General features: G+C 41.0%; 1 long non-coding RNA gene across 1 annotated transcript in view; it reads right to left on the bottom strand.

The window, feature by feature from the left end:
* LOC138760170 (uncharacterized) overlaps positions 1 to 18,338 on the bottom strand; it is a 48,564-nt gene that overhangs the window by 26,929 nt on the left and 3,297 nt on the right. The gene's annotated exons all lie outside the window — the stretch shown is intronic.

Here is an 18,338-nt window from a genome sequence, read left to right as displayed (position 1 = left end):
GCCCCATATGCAAAAGAAAGTGCAAATCACAGCCATATCCTCAGAATCCACTAGCCTGAAAGCAAGTTAACTGGAATCCTTAGGGACTCAATAGGAAGACAACGGCCAGCTAAAGCTTCGGAGCTCAGTGGTAAATGAAAGCATTCAGAACAGGAAACCAACTAGCAGCTTTCTATTTCAATAGGGATAGGACAAAGGACAGACTAAATTTCTCATTGGATGGGGGTGACTAAATTACTCATTGGATGGGGGTTGTATTTACAATATGATTAAATCTTTTTGTTCCAATAGCATTTCAATTTTTAAACTCACAATGGCTAAACTTTCCCTCCCTTGGGCAAACACGGTGGGGATAAAAAGATGACGAAGTCTGGATCTTGCCTTTACAACACCAAGGTCCTAGTAGAATCAACATTCTTCCCTCCTTAACAAACTGCCCAATAAAACATCAATCAATTTTATGGCTGCCATTACTGTGATGTTCTCTCCTTTTGACCAACATCTGAGCCACTAATGGACTGCACAGTCACCACTGGCACCCTTCATCCACATTGGACACCTCCAAAAGTACCCAAGTCCTGTTGGATCACTGACCCAGCTCCAGATTCCCACAATCACAACAAAATTATTTCCATTCTTCTCCCCCCCCCAACCATCATTAGATCCAACAACCTCAATCAATATTTGAGCTCCCCCCCCCCCCTCCGACCATCACATTCCTCTAACCACCATTGGACAACAAACTGCCATTAGATCAATCAATCACTATCTGACTGCTGTAAAGTTGGGAGCTTCCCACTCCCACACCTGACCAGCACCCTATTATCTGGAAGAAGCACAAGAGACTGCAGATGCTGGAACTTGGAGCAAAACAAAAACAAGCCACGTGAGGAACTCAGTTGGTCATGCAGCAGCTGCAGCGGTGGGCCGATGTTTCTGGTTGAAACCCTGAATCACGGCCACGCTTGTTTTCCATAATTTATGTTGCCATCCCTCTGATCCTGGCTCATTTTCATTGGCTCCTGCAAGTCAATCTGGCCACAAACCTGAATGAAACTGGAAGAAGTTCATGTCAAATACTCCTGGATATTTGGGGGAAAAAAAAACAGCTTTCCTGACCTAGAAGTAGGCCCTGGAAGAATCGAGGTGAAATGAAATGGTGAAGCAGACTTTTTCTTTCCCCCTCCTTGATTAATAGATCAGTTGGAAACACTTCTGGCTTTCTTGACCACTTACACTGTTCCTGCAATCCTGCATCGGTTTCTACATTTGTTCTCATTTAGGCTATGGTGTTGGTTCTTTTGACATGATTTTTAATCCTTATTTGTTTCTCAATGAAAACGGCTTGGCAATGCTTGGACATACATTGATACGAAAGGGCAGCGAGGAGATCACAGAGGCAAGAGAGTGCTTTAACTTAATATCTTTACTTTATATGTAGTTGATACGAGAGAAAGTCATTTCATGCTCCAGTAATTATATCCCTTGATGAACACAAAAAAAAGTGCAATGCATGGGATCATCTAAATGGCTATATTACTGGAAATGAACAACATGCACTATCAGTTATACAAATGCTCCGGAGGCTCATTTTCTGTTTGGCATATTTACAAATTTTTCATTGCTCTACACATTAATCCTCCAGTTCCCAAAGCATTCCCATTATTTTTTTCTTGCAAATATTACCTTTAGTGTAAGAACTGTTTTCTATGGTTAAATCTGGCTGTAGGGGAGAGGGCCTGTCTCCTGTGTGGGAGCACCCAGACCCATCTCTTTCACACGTTTGATCAGCATGCAATCTTCTGTCCTAAACAGTCATCCCCTTCACCACTAGAGTAGCACCCATGCAAGGTGTTTGCCTACGACGTGGACGGCAGCAACTTGCCAATGTCTCCGAGACACCACTCTCTAAACCTACAATCTCTTCCACCTGAAAGGGCAAGGGCAGCAGCTGAAGGGGAACACCACTAACTGCAGGTTCTCCTCCCACGTTTTTTGATTTGGAATTACTTCATTTGAACTTCATCTGAGATTTTAATCAGCAAGGGTACTTCTTCTGCAAGGATTGCATCGGTTTGAGAAGGTGGCTCACGATGGGAAACTAATGTCAGCCTTCCCACATTTGTAAACAAATGATGCAAATGACAAGGTAGAGAGGTAACTTCATTCAAGAAGCTGCACAGAGTTGTGAATGAACTCAAGCCATCGTGCAAATGAACACCCACCCCTTCCATCGACACAGTCTATACCTTCCACTGTCTAGGAAAAGCTACCAAGATTTTAAAGGACCAATACCACACTGATTTTGCTCTCTTCTCCCCCTTTATAGGGTAGAAGATGCACAAATTTGAAAATATGAAGATTCAGATTCAAAAAAATTTTTTTTTCTAGCATTGTATTTCTTTAAAAGACCAAACTCAATGAAGGGGGGTGGGGGGGGGGGCATCGTGTCAAATTGGTCTCAGAGTAATTTCTTGAATCCTGGCATTCCAGGACTGGCATGAACTTATCACCACCACTCCTTTTAAAGAAAGGATGTTGGGGAGGGGGAAGGGTGTTTAATCATACCTGTGTTTTAATGTACAAGTACAGTTGCCACACTTCAAAGTACATGTCATATCTCCCCCTAAAATTGTTGGTGATTTTCTCCAAGGGAACACAGCTTTGCATCTCCATGCTCCAATATGTGGTGCTCAGCTGGGAACCAGACTTCCAGGTAACTGCTATACATTTCCTGGCCACTCCCAAGGCAACCTTTACAAACTGAATTTGATATTTGGACAGTCTCAAACTCATGTCCATGATACTCCCCAGCAGGAACAGCTCTGGGCCCAGTGGAAATTCTACCCCTGTGGTTTTTTTCCCCAAAATATCCCCGAGATCTACCCAAAAGGGTCTCACTTTGGTGCATAACCAGGTTGAATGTACAAAGGTTCCAGTCTCTAAGCTGCATCTAAAACAATTCTGAGATTTATGATTTTACCTTGTGTAATGTTTGCAGCATAAGATACAGCTGATACAGGAAACTGTACTGCACCAGCCTATATCTGGCATTAATGACTGCTGTCATGCTGTCCCAACATAAGTCAGACCAGCACCGTTCATGAATTGTTGTCGCTAAGTCTGACTCCCATTTTTGCCTCACTTTATGGAGGCCTGGTTTCAGGTCCTCATTTTGGAACAGGAGATACATAGCAGAGATTAATTTACGTGTGATCCCCCTTTGAATTAGAGCCTCCACATCACTACATACCCGCAGGACAATAGACAGGCCTAAATTATCCCTCAAAAAAGATTTTAATTGAAGATACCAGAAGAAGTTCTTATTTAATAAATCAATTTGTTTTTTTTTAATTGTTCAAATAACATGAGCTTCCCCTTCTCATAACAGTCCTCTATGCACCTGATTCCTTTCAGCCACCAGGTGTCCATGGTCATAGGAATTAATTTGTTTTGGGTTTGGGGCATTTTAGGAGACAATCCCACTTTTAGCCCAATGATCTAGTTTATCTTTTGCCATATTTGAATTATGTATTTTAATATAGAGCTGTCCATTTTCCCTGATATTACTAATTAGTGTCCCATTTATATATTTTTACTCTCCTACTGTATGTCGACTAATTTGTGCCCAGGAGGGTATACCATTTCCCTCAAAGAGCAATGTGATAAACCTTGACTGGGCTGCCCAATAGTACTCTTTGAAGTCTGGGAGCCTCATTACCCCCAGACTATAGTCCCAAGTTAATTTCTCCATGGATACTCGAGCTGCCATGCCCCTCCAAAGAAATTGACTAACACGTCTGTTAAGTGTTTTTTTTAAATTCTGGGGCAATGGCATGGGAAAAGAATGAAAGATGTATTGTAGTCTTGGCATCACATTTATTTTAATACAGTTAACCCTAGCCATCAACTTTATGGGCAGGTTCATCCACCTGTGTAGGGCCCCCTCGATCCTTCCAAGCAGAAGGAAATCGTTCAGTTTATATAAATTCTGCAAGATGTTGTCAACTCTTAACCCCAGATACTTAATCCCCTTTTGTGGTCATTACTTGTGAACTTACTTTCCTGCTGGTATTCTTTATCGACCCCTTTTGTTTGTGGCATTATTTCGTTTTTATAGTGATTAATTTTGTGTTCCAAGATTTTACCATAATCTTCCAGTGTGGTTTGCAACTTGGCCAATGACCCCGCCAGTTCTGTCAAATATATTAACACATCATCATCAAATAAATTAATTTTATGTTCTTCCTGGACCACTCTAAACCCCTTAATACCCGAATCCTGGTGGATGGCTTCCACCAGTGGTTCAATAGCCAATACGAATAGAGCTGGGGACAGAGGGCCATCTTGTCTTCTAGACCTGGTTAGTGGGAAGGCTGGAGATGTTTGCCCATTGGTAACAATTTTGGCCCTGACACAATTTATGAATGACCGCCCCAACCCAAACTTTTCCAGCACTTTAATCAAGAAATCCCACTCCAGTCTGTCAAAGGGCTTGTCTGCATCCAAAGCCACAGCTACACTTGAGTCCGCCCTTGACTGTGCCGGATGTATTTATATTAAGTAATCTAATTATGTTGTCTGCTGATTGGCTTTTCTGTACAAACCCTGCCTGATCTGGGCTTGTTAACATTGGCAAATATCAAGCCAATCTATTTGCCAAGGTTTTGGCTATTATCTTATAGTCCATATTCAGAGGTGAGATAAGCCTATAAGAGGACGGCTTCATTTTGGGGTGGAGGGGATGAGGGCAGGAGAAGGAAAGACTTTATTTTTGCATTGCCTCTTTTTCTTCTGTTTTTCTGTGTTACTCAGATATCTTCTTGGTTTATGTTATATTTGGATTATTTCTGTGACCCATTTGTAACCATTGTTATTCTGTTGTGTTTTAATTTCTTTCATGACTAGTATGTGTTTGCTAATTTATCATTTTGGTGTGGGAGGGGAGGGGAGGTGAGAAGTGGTGGGGGGTGGAAAGAAAGGGGGAAAAAAGACTCAGTATAATAAACTCTGTAAAAGGGGATGAATGTTCTCCTGTATTATTTGAAATGCACGAGTCTGTAAAATCAAAATAAAATATTCAAAGAAAAGACCAAACTCAGTTAATAGAGGAGAAGAAATGATGTAGAGCGAAAAAAAAATGTCTAACCCTTCAATCCACTGTGATCACTGCAGGTAATAATGAGATGTGTGGAAGTGAAGGAAGTTTTAAGTTAATTTGCCCCATAAAGTGGTGCTGATGTGTGTGAAAGCTTGTTGGAATGTTGGTAATGAGGCCCTGCCAATGACAACTGACATGTTCAGGGAAAGCAGCTTAACCCATCATGTCAACAGCCTGGTGCGCTAGTTTATGTAAGACTGCACTAGTTTCGACTGATCCATGAAGAAATGTGAAAAATTCTTGAGGGTTTTCCCAAGATAATTAAGAATAGAATTCAAGCCATACACTTTCTATTTTACTGGGAAATAAAATGATTTTTCTCTTAAGCCCCAAGCATCATTGATTACCTCCTAGCAGAATTTTTGCAACCTGTCCTACAACTTGAAAATATAAATCAGAACAATACCTCCTGACAGTATGAGGACCTGGAGGTATTTCTACCCATCATCGCTGCTCTTTTAGTCACTTCATATTTAATCATAATAGCTGACCACATTCACCAATCATTAAAGAAATGGCACAATAATGGCAAATAAGCTTCAATGGAAATCAAAGATGTAAAAGATAGTATGCTATTAAGCAGCACCAATTCTTCAAAATATAAATCATATTAGAAAAAAAAGAGTGCAAATGGAATCACAATGCAGTGCTTGTCAAGTCATTAAGGCTAAATCAATCATTTTGGGAAGAATGAAAGTAACTGAATAAATTTGACGCATTATCACCCAGTACAAGCATGCTCATTTTCCGTCGAGGAAGAGAAACAGATCACTACCGGTATTGTGCAATTCACTCATAACAGTTCTTTCAGTTGTAATAACCGAGTTTCCTACAGTGCAGCAAGAACATTCAACCAATTATCACAGGCTATTTTTTCAGTTAAATGTTCACCAGTATTTGATTATAGAGTGCAACAAAATCCTTTGCCATATGGCTCACTCAGAAACTCAAAGAAATGGAAATGAACACCTAATTGAATTATTTCTGCCCCTTTGCCACAATTCAACAACCCCTTTCAACTTCCTTTGAAAATGAATGATGCCATCTCCTACTTAGGTAGGAAGTTTTGTCCTTACTCTGCCCAACATTCCAAATCTTTAAATGTATCTATATAGAAGTGGTCACAGAATAGCATTCTGTGGAATCCACTTCCAGCATTAAAAAAAGCCTTTAATTTTTTTTCCTCTCATCTAACTAAATTTTAATCCGATTTTCAATCCTTCTTCAAACACACCTCTTAATCTTTGAGTGGAAAGCTGTGTTAAATCACAATGTCAATGTAGGCAAGCCCAACTTACTGAATTCATTGGCATTTTGCTACATATCAACCAGTCAAGGCAGCAGACCTTAAAGGCACACTCCCATTGCGAGGCACACGACAACCCTTAATGTGTTATAACTACGGAGGACCGATTCTTTGAGAGAGACAATGATATACTCCTGAATGTGTTGCATGCCCAAAGGAAGAAACCAAATAGACACATATTTTTGACGTTCTTGGGAAAATAACATAGAAGTGACGAAAGCAGGACTATAATGTTGAAACTGATGCATGTACCACACCCAGCTACCTTGCCTATCTTCTCACCTAGAGATTTACACACCATAGTCTTCCCCTCTCCTTCGCATACACCAAACTTAGTTTTTTTTTCACTGTGGTGCGCTGAAGTAGCAGCAAGCAAGCACAAAACTCAAAAGACCGGTCAACAGGCTTTATTCCAGTAAAAGTCTGAGCACCAGTTCAAGCCTTGGTGGCTCCCTGTGTGACTGGCTCAGGTTTATATTCAGGTTGGCTGATTGACAGCCAGCCAGGTGGAGTCAGCCCCTTAAGTGGTCTTCCTGCAGATACAGAGATCACCCCCTGCAGTAGGCTGGTGGTCATATCACCACATGCATCTTAATCATCGTCAAGGCAACATAGGGGAAAGCCCCCTTGAAGGGAGTCAAGACATTTCCAACACAGCACTTCACATGGTCAAAGATGCCCAGAAAATTAAATCCACAGTAGTTAAGTTCTATTTGCTAGTTTGAGCAGTTTGAAGAGTGGGACCCATCTTCAGCGAGTTAGAGTTGTTTCTGTAAAAAGGTCCTATTGTGAGCCAAATGACTCTTTAGATGGCATCAAACCATCATTTTCCTAACCTGAAAGTTCCAAGTTATGCTGGGAAGGCTTTAACCAGATGTTACTTGATGACTGACGTCAATGATAAAGGTTCGTTGCTGGCATTGGAGAGATGCAGAGGAAATTTATGAGAATGATGCCAGTGATGACATGAGGGTTAAGGGTTAACACAAGGCATGTTTGATGGTTCTGGACCTGTTGTCACTGGAGTTTAGAACAGCTATTCTCAATCTTTTATCTATGGCCCTTCTAGGACTCTGCTCAAAGTTTATAGGCCCCCTTCCCCGTGAAGCAGTCAAGTTTGGTTTCTTCCACACTACTCTCTTACCGACTACAAAAAAAACCAAAAAATATTTATGTTACATGAGATGAAAAGAAAACATGGCTTTTACTTAAATGCTCTGTGCCCTCCCCCCCTGCCCTAAGAGGGGCTGTAGGGCCCCAGTTGAGAATGGCTGATTTAGAAGGATGTGGTGGGGGGAGAAAGAATCTCATTGAAATGGACAAAATATTGAAAGGGCTGGATAGAGTGGATATGGAGAAGATATTCCAGCACTTATAAAATCTAGAACCAAAGGACATAGCCTTAAGAATAAAAGGATGTCTCTTTAAAATAGAGACAAGGAGAATTATTTTTTCACCAGAGGATAATGAAACTGTTGAATTAATTGCCATAGATGGCTATGGAGGTCAAGTCATTTGGTAGATTTAAAACAGAGGATCTAGATTAACAAAGACATCAAAGGGAGAAGGCAGGAATGAAGGGAAAAGCACATCAGCCATGATTTGAATGGTGAAACAGTCTGAATGGTCTTTATCTGCTAAGTCTCTGGTGTGATTAGATGCATACTAGGCACTAGCTTAATATTGGTTATGTCAATGTGATCATCCAAAAATTTTGTCTAGAGCATTTTACTCCAGGTTGCAGTGACCATTCATTGCATAGACCTTGAAACATTTTTAGATAAAAATGCATTTAAACAGATACTACACTTGATCTTAGCCTTTGAAAAGATAAAACAATTGTAACAAAATAAAAAATGTGTCAACCAAGTAAAACAAAGTCCAAAAGGTAGGCAGGCACCTGAATAAATGGATGGAGGGGCGGAAGAAGGAAAGAGGAGAGCAAAAGGGGCAGGGGGAGGCACACAGGCCATCAGGCAAGAAGTCATTGGTGGATATGGCAGAAGAGAAAAGAACTAACATTGTTTGTTTGTTCACCCAGGTATGTGACACAAGCATATTAGCGTCTAATCCAAGCCTTTGAAATATATATTGCCTAAAGTTATCAACAGGAGCAATGTATTCATATTGCTGTTGTGGTCACTGTGATTGACCAGTTAAGTGAGAGCTCAGGCCAGTCAGCACTTGATATTAACACCTAGTTTCTGTAACAATGATGTAAAGTGTTGCTTGCAGAAGCAAATTATCCAACCAGCACACCAAATTCAACAATGACCTCAGTAACATTGAATTAGTTGGCATATAACCATATAACCATAAAACCACTTACAGCACAGAACAGGCCAGTTCGGCCCTACTAGTCCATGCCGTAACAAATCCCCACCCTCCTAGTCCCACTGACCAGCACCCGGTCCATACCCCTCCAGTCCTCTCCTATCCATGTAACTATCTAGTCTTTCCTTAAATGTAACCAATGATCCCGCCTCGACCACGTCTGTCGGAAGCTCATTCCACATCCCCACCACCCTTTGCATAAAGAAATTTCCCCTCATGTTCCCCTTATAATTTTCCCCCTTCAATCTTAAACCGTGCTCTCTAGTTTGAATCCCCCCCACTCTTAATTGAAAAAGCCTATCCACGTTTACTCTGTCTGTCCCTTTTAAAATCTTAAACACCTCTATCAAGTCCCCTCTCAATCTTCTGCGCTCCAGAGAAAAAAGCCCCAGTCTGCACAACCTTTCCCTGTCACTCAAACCTTGAAATCCTGTCAACATTCTCGTGAACCTTCTCTGCACTCTCTCTATTTTGTTTATATCTTTCCTATAATTTGGTGACCAAAAATGTACACAGTACTCCAAATTTGGCCTCACCAATGCCTTGTACAATTTCATCATAACCTCCCTACTCTTGAATTCAATACTCCGATTTATGAAGGCCAACATTCCAAATGCCTTCTTCATCACACCATCTACCTGAGTATCAGCCTTGAGGGTACTATTTACCACAACTCCTAAATCCCTTTGTTGCTCTGCACATCTCAATAGCCTACCATTTAATGCATATGACCTATTTAGATTTGCCTTTCCAAAATACAACACCTCACACTTATCTGTATTAAATTCCATCAGCCATTTCTCAGCCCACACCTCCAGCCTTCCTAAATCACCTTTTAATCTACGGTAATCTTCCTCACTGTCCACAATACCACCAATCTTTGTATCATCCGCAAACTTGCTTATCCAATTCTCCACCCCTACTTCCAGATCGTTAATATATATAACAAACAATAGTGGACCGAGGACTGATCCCTGAGGAACTCCACTAGTCACTGGCCTCCAATTGGACAAACAATTTTTAACCACTACTCTCTGACACCTCCCATCCAACCATTGCTGAATCCATTTCACTACCTCCTCATTTATACCTAATGCCTCCACCTTTTTTCCTAACCTCCTGTGGGGAACTTTGTCAAAAGCTTTACTCTTTGGCTTGGCTTCGCGGACGAAGATTTATGGAGGGGGTAAAAAGTCCACGTCAGCTGCAGGCTCGTTTGTGGCTGACCAGTCCGATGAGGGACAGGCAGACACGATTGCAGCGGTTGCAAGGGAAAATTGGTTGGTTGGGGTTGGGTGTTGGGTTTTTCCTCCTTTGCCTTTTGTCAGTGAGGTGGGCTCTGCGGTCTTCTTCAAAGGAGGCTGCTGCCCGCCAAACTGTGAGGCGCCAAGATGCACGGTTTGAGGCGTTATCAGCCCACTGGCGGTGGTCAATGTGGCAGGCACCAAGAGATTTCTTTAGGCAGTCCTTGTACCTTTTCTTTGGTGCACCTCTGTCACGGTGGCCAGTGGAGAGCTCGCCATATAATACGATCATGGGAAGGCGATGGTCCTCCATTCTGGAGACGTGACCCATCCAGCGCAGCTGGATCTTCAGCAGCGTGGACACGATGCTGTCGACCTCTGCCATCTCGAGTACCACGACGTTAGGGGTGTGAGCGCTCCAATGGATGTTGAGGATGGAGCGGAGACAACGCTGGTGGAAGCGTTCTAGGAGCCGTAGGTGGTGCCGGTAGAGGACCCATGATTCGGAGCCGAACAGGAGTGTGGGTATGACAACGGCTCTGTATACGCTTATCTTTGTGAGGTTTTTCAGTTGGTTGTTTTTCCAGACTCTTTTGTGTAGTCTTCCAAAGGCGCTATTTGCCTTGGCGAGTCTGTTGTCTATCTCATTGTCGATCCTTGCATCTGATGAAATGGTGCAGCCGAGATAGGTAAACTGGTTGACCGTTTTGAGTTTTGTGTGCCCGATGGAGATGTGGGGGGGCTGGTAGTCATGGTGGGGAGCTGGCTGATGGAGGACCTCAGTTTTCTTCAGGCTGACTTCCAGGCCAAACATTTTGGCAGTTTCCGCAAAGCAGGACATCAAGCGCTGAAGAGCTGGCTCTGAATGGGCAACTAAAGCGGCATCATCTGCAAAGAGTAGTTCACGGACAAGTTTCTCTTGTGTCTTGGTGTGAGCTTGCAGGCGCCTCAGATTGAAGAGACTGCCATCCGTGCGGTACCGGATGTAAACAGTGTCTTCATTGTTGGGGTCTTTCATGGCTTGGTTCAGCATCATGCTGAAGAAGATTGAAAAGAGGGTTGGTGCGAGAACACAGCCTTGCTTCACGCCATTGTTAATGGAGAAGGGTTTACTAAAAGCTTTACTAAAGTCTAAATAGACAACATCCACAGCTTTCCCTTCATCATCCTTTTTTGTAACCCCCTCGAAAAACTCAATCAGGTTTGTCAAGCATGATCTACCCCTGACAAAACCATGCTGATTACTCCCTAGCAATCCCTGTACCTCCAAATAATTGTAAATACCATCCCTCAGAACACTTTCCATCAACTTGCCCACCACAGACGTCAGACTCATGGACCTATAATTCCCAGGTTTACATTTAGACCTTTTCTTAAACAGCGGAACCACATGCGCCACCCTCCAATCCTTTGTGGCCAGTCCTTTGTGTCCCGTGGCCAGTGACATCCTAAATATCTCAGTTAATGGCCCCACTATCTGTCCACTAGCCTCCCTGAGTGTCCTTGGAAATATTTTGTCCGGTCCCGGAGATTTATCCACCTGTATCTTTTTCAACACAGCCATCACTACCTCATCGGTTATCCTTATATGCTTCATTACCTCCCCACTATTTTTCTTACCTCAACTGGTTCAATATTTTTTTCCCAAGTGAATACCGAGGCAAAGAAATCATTCAAAATTTCCCCCATTTCCTCTGACTTCTCATTCAGCCTACCCTCACTATCTACAAGGGGTCCAATTTTATCCCTCACTAATCTTTTACTTTTAATGTACTCATAGAAACCCTTTGGATTTATTTTTACTCTGTTCTCCTTCAAATTATCAGCTCTCTGTTCTTTATACCTCTTGTACACCTCCCTTTTTCTCCTAACCAAATTTCCAATATTCCTCAAAAACCAAGTCTCCCTATGACTTCCAGCCTTTTCTTTGATCCTCACTGGGACATAACTACTCTGTACCCTCAAAATTTCTTGTTTGAATATCCTCCATTTCTCATTTACACCCTCACCTGAAAATATCCTGTCCCACTCAATACTCCCCAAATCCCTTCTTATTCTTTCGAAATTTGCTCTTCTCCAATCCAGAACCTCAACTTTAGGCCCCTCCTTGCTCCTCCCTAAAACTACCTTAAAACTAACAGAATTATGATCACTAGACCCAATTGGATCTCCAACATTAATGTCTGATACCTGACCTAGCTCCTTCCCTAACAGGAGATCCAGTATTACACTGTCCTGAGTCGGTTCTTCTACTAATTGATTCAGAAAACAATCTTGAACACATTTCTAATTTCTTTCTTAAGATTCCTTCTACACTCCTTGTAGTCCTCCTTCAATTTGTCAGCTCTCTGTTCTTTACACCTCTTGTACACCTCCCTTTTTCTCCTAACCAAATTTCCAATATTCCTCGAAAACCAAGCTTGACAATATGCTTGACAAATAAACTTCAGGGGTATGTCCACTGACCCAAGTTCAAGATCTTCAGCACAGAATGGCAATGGGTCAGGATTCTATACGATATCTACATTCATCGGTGAATGTAATAGTGATACAAAACATTGAAATATCTTGTTAGTAATTCATTCTTGAAGTTAGTAAAGTCAAATTTCCCTCCTAACTACAGCTAATTATATAGAATATCAATCAACATTAACAGGCCTACTTTACTAGTTTTGATTCAAGCCAAAATCATGATCATTGAGGCACAAGAGACTATTGATTCTGGATCTGGAGCCAGTGAAAAAAAAACAAAGAGCAGCATCTTGGGAGACAGAGGAATAATTGATATTTTGCATCAAGACCCTGCATCAGGACCAAAAATGTTGACTATTCTTCTGCCTCCACAGATGCTGCTTGACCACTGAGTTCCTCAAGCAGTTTAGTTTTTTTTGTTCAGGATCATTAATCCTCAGCTGGGGGATTACTGTGAATTATTTTTCATATAATAGCCAATTATCTTCCTATCTGATCAATTTGCCATTGGCCTTTGACAAAGTTCAATACTTCTGTCCCGATGCATGGCAACTTTTCACCCAAAGTGAATGTCTGTGGTGTGTGAAGAGGAAGTATGGCCTCTCTGCCTGCTTGGAATGTGTGTATTGCAGGTGGTCATGTGTTCTCCCTGCCTGAAACTTATTCGGAAGTCACATCACCTGTCAGTCAAGGTTAGACTCTGACCACTAATTAGTGCACAACTTGTCGTTGGCTAATTTAAATCATCTAGGGTCACAATTGGGTAGCAGCTTAGATTACTACTATATTTAGCAGCAGCACAGAGCACATTCACTCTTTCTGCCTCATGGCCCAAGCTCCAGACACCGCTCCATGCCAGGTCACTACTGTGCGTGTGGCTAGAAGTGTTGTGGGTACACTGAAGCTGAGCTGTAGTATTGCAATAGATCAATACCTGCAGTAGAACCACAATCCCAATGATCAGGGAACCGGGAGCATATGTTAAAGTCCCTGTTTATAGTGTGCAAGCTGGGTTGAATTTAGGTTTACCATTGTCCTCGGTCATCAGTAGGACTCTGACAATGTCTATATTGACGCTTTAGTGAAACATTGTGTGTAGTATGTGTGGGGGTTGTGACGGAATTGTGTTATTATATACTTTTCTTAGTAAGTTTTAGGGTGGACATGGCGCACTTACAGAGACAATTATGCTCAGAGAGAAACCATTTTGAAAGTTGAAATGCCTGTTAAGCCATTGTTTGGTGGAAGCTGTGTCAACCATTATAGAGCTAGAGTGATTGTCCATTCAATTGCAGGAACAATGAATGTTTGCTGGAAACAGTTGTGTATGCATGGATGCCATTAGGTGTTTGAGCTGAGCTCAAACTTTTGTAATTTAAATTTCAAAGACAGTAATGGTGTCATGTCACATGATTAAAGACATTTCCGAGAACATATTATTCAAAACAGAGACATTTTGAAAACAGAAGAAGTTGTTTGGATATCCCACAAGTCACACAGGATTGAAATGCCGTAATTTTCAGTGAGTAACACAGACTAATGATGGCTCCAGAAGAGATGGATATTGTGCTGCTTCTCTTGGTCAAGAGAGAGAGAACAGCACTGAGGAAGCATTTTAAATAGCCACTTGTGACTGACCCAATTCTGAGCAAAAGATCATTCTTGTTTCTGAATTGTAACTATTGTACTGGTTATTTTGTCAGCCTCATACGCGAGTTTGTGAAATGATTGTAGAAGAAAACACAAGTACTGTAACCTCCATGCCAGTGGGGAAAATCATTTGTATGAAGAACAAAATTCTTTGAAAACTGCTCTACAAAAAATTCATGAGTTTTGAGATGTCTGATGCCTCACACTTACTCCATAATTGCTTTGGAGCAACAATTTAAAGAATTTGAGTTTCAAAACAAAACTGACTAAACTTTAAAATAATCTCTTCAGAATTATGCTTGAACTGTAATGATTTTGGTTTTGCCATACACACACACACACACACACACACACACACACACACACACACACACACACACACACACACACACACACACACACACACACACACACACACACACACACACCCATACCCCTATACATTTGTGCATAGTGGGTTAAGTTAGAGTAAAGTTTAGAGTTAAATAAGAAAAGTTATGTTGCTAATAATTAATAATAAAAATGATTGTTTTTGAAAGTACCATTGTCTTGGTGTTTTCCTATTGCTGCTGGTCTAGTACGTAACAGGGGTCGAATGTAGGTTTACCATTGTCAGAGTCTAACTGATGTCCAAGGTGAATGTTTATATTGTCGCTTATGTGAGTTAGTAATTGAGTATCATTTAATTTTCTCCCCTGTTTGTTTCCTGTGGGTTAATAAAAGTTGTGCGTGATTGTAACCCTTGTGCCCAGACTCATCTCTGTGAACCCAGCGAACCTGATATTCTTCTCAACACAACAATGTCATTAAATAGATGGAGAAGAAATGCAAAACAAGAGGTGAGTCATTATTAGATTGATTTCCAAGATCACACAACTACAGAAGAATGGCAAAAATTCTAGGGTAAAAGTGATTGCGACTGAAATATTAGTCAATACCATTATCAAACCTAGAGCAGGTATCAGCTGTTAATGAGACTTAACATACAATTGGAGAAGATCACTGAAATAAAGTGGAACAAGAGCAGAAAATGATCTGACAGGATGGCCATGAAATGAGTGGATAGTTCATATGAAGGAGAAAGAAAAAAAGGGTTATTGCTGAAAACTCAATGCAATGAAGTTATAGACAAATACCATATTTCCAGAATTAATTCTTAATTGAATTATTTAAATTAGTACATGTGCTAATGAAAATAAAACTTTGGAATTATCTATTCACAAATTTTAAATTAAAAATAATGCAATTAATTGAAGTAGATTGTTTTTCATGGAAGATAAAATGCAACATGCTTTGGAACACGAATATGTATTTCAGGTACAAGGTGGATAAGGATAAACTATTAATTAATTTTGAAAATGTAATAAGTATACACTCGAGTGTCTGTTGTAATTATACAACTTAATTAAGGTTTCTTTTCGGTTTTTCTCAATAATATTTCTTGCTAATACTGTACGTTTCCCCATCAAACCAATTAATACAGCTATTAAGTGAAACAAAAGTCTGCAGTTGCTGTGATTGCAGTAAAATGCAGAAATGATGGATAAACTCAGCAGGTCTTGCAGCATCCTTGGGGGTACGAATGTATAACCAATATTTCAAGTCTGAGCCCTTCGAGGTGTGTGCAAAAAGCAGGCCAGCACCTGATGGAAAGGGTTGGGGGAGAAGGGAAGAAAGGGCAGGGGGAAGAGCACAGGGCAATAGACAAAGGGTAATAAGTGGACATGGATCGGAGGACAGAGGAGGGAAGATGAGAAATGATCAGGAGATGGGGGTGACTCTGTGAAGGCAGAGCTGGAGGAAAGGAAAAATAGGGATAGGGGAAGGGGAGAATGGAAAAAGACTCCAATGGAAATTGGAGAAGTCAGTGTTAATGCCATCACGTTGGAGGGTGTGCAGATAGAATACGAGGTATCGTTCCTCCAATTTGCACATGGTCTCAGTCTGGAACTCGTGCGCCCTTCAACAATCCTCAGACTTCTATCATGTGCTGTTTATAAACATACATTAAATTCATATGTCACACTGATTTCACTTCTCTACATAGAAAACTTGGATATATCATTGGTTCCCAGAATTCCCATTCTGCCTTTTGAGTTCTGGTTGATGTCACATACAGTAAAACCCCTAGTACCCAGCTCCTCTGGTGATTGGTAGATGCCAGATAAGTGAATTTTCCGGTTGTTTGAGATTACATGTTGTGTGATTGGCATATTCCAATTTTAAACCCATATTTTTTACTTATTTGTTTTCCACAAATTTTTTTTTGTCAGTTGATTGAGGCTGCTGGTTGCTTCAATCCTGGATTACAGGGATTTTACTGTTCTAGTCCCAGAAGATATGAATTTAGATAAGTATACCTCTCCATTTCTTGATCTAACTCTGCTATCAAATAAGAATATAGCTGATACAGTTGTAACCTCTACTCTCTTTCAGGTCATTTCATTCCCTTGTTTATCAGGAATCTATCCATGTCTGCCTTAAGAATATTAAAACCTCTTTCTTTGAGGAAGAGATTAAATTCAGAATAAAATGAACTACTGAACTTTACAACTACTTATTTTTAAAGAGTGATGTCTAAGTCTAATAAATATCCAAGTATGCAGTTGATGTCCAGAATTATCAGCATGGCCAGCTCCATTCCATTAAAATATCTTGACTGGCTCTGAGTCATAGATGAATCAAAACCTCTTTAATGTTAGCCCTGATCACAAACTTTAGGTAAGGCAGTGGTTCTCAACCCTTTCCTTTCCACCTACATACCACTTTGAGTATTCCCTATGCCATAGGTGCTCTGCGATTAGTAAGAGATTGTTTAAGGTGGTACATGGGTGGAAAGAAAAAGTTTGAAATCCACTGTTTTAATCGTACCTAATTGACTTGTTATGTGCATGGTTTCAGAACTCCAAAGGAAATGAGCCAATGACAATGTTTCTCAAGCAAAATATTTCAGTATCAATTGGGTCTAGAGCAGTGGTTCTCAACCTTCCCTTCGCACCCACATACCACCTTAACCAATCCCTTACTAATCACAAAGCACCAAAGGCATAAGGATTAAAGTGGTTTGTGAGTGGAAAGAAAAAGGTTTAAAACATTTTTCACCTGTATCCCACCCTGATCTAATTTTCAAACTTTTCAGTTTAAAGACCAATAGTACTTATCTTGGTTGTTTACCATGGTGGGAGAGTCTAGGACATGAGGACAACTTCAGGATTGAAGGGCAACCTCTAAGAACAGGGATGTGGATTTCTTTTGCCAGAGGGTGAGGAATGCATGACATTTGTGGTACAGATGGTTTTGGAGGCCAAGTGATTGGGTATATTTAAAGCAGAGAAGGATAGGTTTTTGATTAGCCCGGGCATCAAAGGTTATGAGGAAAAAGGTCGGGCAGTGGGATTGTGGGTAGATGGGCCAACTCACGATTGAATGGTAGGGAAGATTCAATGAGCTAAATGACCCATTTCTGCTCCTATGTCTTATGGTCTTATTTCTACCCAAGTAAAACTGTTCACTTCAGCAGTGGATATACAAAATCTGCTGGAGGAAATCAATGGATCAGGCTGCATCCAGTTGGGATAGGTGAATCAACATTTTGGGTTGGGGCCACTTAGGTAATGTAGAGGAAGGGGAAAGAAGTTGGAAAGGGACCATGAGGTAAAAACACAGTAAATACTGGCAGAACCTAGCCAGTCTCGTAGCATTCATAGGAGTACAGATATGGCACCAAAGTTCGGGGCCTGAGCCCTTCAAGGTATAAGCAAAAAGCAGACAGGTGTCCCAATAAAGATTGGGAGAGAAAGGGGGAAGAATGGAAAGGGGAAGAGTCCAGACTAATAAACAAAATGTGTTAGGTGGATATGACAAGATAAAAAAGTGAGAATTGATTTTGGCTCTGTGAAAAGGGGGAGACGGAGATGGAGGAAAGGAAACAGGGGACCAAGAGGTATTGGACAGAAAGAGAGAAATGGAGAGACAGGCAGGCAGAAGGAAAGATCATGAGGATAGATAATAAGTAATATCAGGAGTAGGTAAAGAAGAAATTGAAACAATGGGACTAGATAGAGTTAGGGGTCATCTAAAATTAGAAGAATCAATGTTCACAGCATGGATCCGAAACTTCCACCGACCATTTCTAACCTGGATACTGCCTGCTGAGTTTAACCCATTGTTT

Source organism: Narcine bancroftii, chromosome 4 (assembly GCF_036971445.1).
Source record: "Narcine bancroftii isolate sNarBan1 chromosome 4, sNarBan1.hap1, whole genome shotgun sequence".
NCBI classification, from domain to species: Eukaryota; Metazoa; Chordata; class Chondrichthyes; order Torpediniformes; family Narcinidae; genus Narcine; species Narcine bancroftii.
Note: the sequence above shows the minus strand (reverse complement) of the source record. Positions and strands in the feature narration are given on the sequence as shown.